This window comes from Lepeophtheirus salmonis, chromosome 11 (genome assembly GCF_016086655.4).
Source record: "Lepeophtheirus salmonis chromosome 11, UVic_Lsal_1.4, whole genome shotgun sequence".
Lineage (NCBI taxonomy): Eukaryota > Metazoa > Arthropoda > Copepoda > Siphonostomatoida > Caligidae > Lepeophtheirus > Lepeophtheirus salmonis.
The window spans coordinates 5,006,639-5,009,194 of NC_052141.2; positions in this window are offsets into that span (position 1 = coordinate 5,006,639).

The following is a 2,556-nucleotide window of genomic DNA, read 5'->3' on the forward strand; positions in this document are numbered from 1 at the left end:
TTTTATCTAGTGGTACACATTTTATTATTTTGAATCCGGAATGACATTGGTCAAAAATTCCGGAAGAGGACAACAAGACATTTCACTTCTGAAGGGAGTAAGCTGCTCTGGTTGGAAAGGGCAAAGAAGAGGTTAAGCCTTCGCAACCACTCACAATAAAAACTATCCTAATAGCTAGCATAGGATTTAGCTAAAAGCTTACATATTATCTCATTTTGTAAATAAATAAGCGGTAAAAAGGTAGTGAAGATTTGATTGGTCCCATAAACCTCGGACAGTGATAACTTAATTAAGTAGGAATCCCTACTTTGTATCTTTTCATGGGAATAGGACACCTATCTCCTGAAGGATTACCTACCATCATTTTACCCCCGAGTTGGAATCTCTGTATGTTTACCCTCAAGGATTTCATTCCTCAGGTGATCTACATCCCATCTTTTTTTTATCATCATTATTGAAAAGTCTAGTTGGTAAACGATAGAGGGCTAAAAGTCATAAATGAATGTTATGGTATTTTGGAGCGGTTGTTGGGAAATGATACTTTTAAGTTTGAATCAAAAAATAATTACTAATTTGGAGACGCAGAAAGGATCAATAAATATTTTCATCTAAAGGAGAAATCTTACGACTCCGTGGCTGAGGTACCCATTTCGCTAGAGAGACTCAAGCAAATTATATAAACGGACTTGGATTCTTGAACCGTGGGGGATCCCTTTTCTATTAAAGTATATGCAAAAATACTAAGAGGGTATTTGATTTATGACTTTGACCCTCAATAATAATGATAAACTTATAATGGACACTCTGTAGAGGGCAAAAACTCTGCCTCAAATCAAATTGGGTTATGTATCTCAACTTGCTACAAAGTTATGGTTGATTATGCATTTTTTACGTTCTGTGCTACCTTGGCTTTGACCTCTCAAAATTTAATGAACTCTCAGTCTGACCATATATAATCTTCGCATTAATTTTGATCAAAATTAATCCATATCTTTTGCCATAATCCTGGTGACTAACAAGCAAAGTGGGAAAAACATAACCTCCATTCAACTTCGTTAGCGGAGGTACCGGGTTGTCCATTGAAATATAAACACTTACTTATTCAATAATTCAAGAAGGTTGAGTGATTGAAATTAATTCATATTTTGATATATTAAAGAATAAACAATTATTTACTAAACCGAACAAATTTGAGCTCTCTAGAAAATGACACCTGAACGTGATCGACGAATTTCCATTCGCACACTCCAAGCAATTGGACGTATACACTGTCAGCAAGTCCGAAACGTTGGAGGGAAGAAGGGCTCTGTCAAAGAGGCCAAACTGGATCCAGAGGAGTTAAAGAAAACAGCCCAGGCCAATCGCCCTAAGTCCATGAGCGCCAATGCCATAGATCTCGGGATTTCCCACCAGTTTGTCTAATGAGCAATCAAAAAAGTGGTTGGAAAGAGCCTTGTGTGGGTGGAGAGGCCACTTTTGACCCAAGCAATGAAAAAACCCCATCTGCTCCTTTACAGGACTCTTTTGAACTCTTTTGGCCGCCTACAGCCCTGATGGCAACATCTTGACTACACATTGTAGGCCTGCAGGGTCTGTCATCCACACACTTAGACCCTCAAAGCTACTGTCAGCCAGCATTGAGACGCCATGGTAGATGAATACATCCGTAGAGGGCGCTAGGCCTTCTTCCACCGTCTGGGAGTCATCATTGCTGCTAAGGGCGGCTACATTAATGATTAAGAGTGCTCAGACACGACACACTTCTATTTATAGTATTTATAAGGATAAAATTATATTTTTAAATAATAAATTATATCTTGTTGAAGTTTTCGGGTTTTCATGGACCACTCGGTTATAAATTATATATTTGTACCTCATAACTATTTCCTCCATTTCAAGCTGTAGTCTCAGACTGAACTGGCATCTAATAGAGCTCTGTTCTAAAGTATTAATTGCCGTTCAATAGTTTTCTTTTGGATACTAGTCCAAGTCCTCAGGTCTTGTAATCATGAATCAAATAAATCTGAGGTGTTGATTTATCGTTTTGCAATACCTACATTGTTTGAGATCTTTAGAACTAAATATATATAATTTTTTTTGCAATTTGTACACGTCGAGTTTGCATTTTATGATATTACTCTAAAGAATCAACGAAGCATGGACTTAATTTTCTCTAAGGAATAGTATTATATTTACTTTGAAGCCTATCAACATTGTCTATCCCTCTACTAATTTACTTGATAAACCTTGTTTGATAGGCTCTAAATTTGTATGATGAATGATGAGGGCGATGTCATAAATGCCAACAATCTTATTTAACCGTGACAAAGTACACAATTTTGCAGAGAAATAAATGATTTCCATAGTTACTTCTCAAAGACTCCTCCATATGTCCTTGGTTACTTGTGATTTAATTGGGTCACGGCTGGATTCATTTATGAATAGAAACTTATGTTTTTTTTTCTATCCTATCCACGAATGACGGATTAATACAAATGAACGTTCTGCTCTCACACATAAAAATATAATTTAAAAAAAAAAGAACATGAAAGGTTA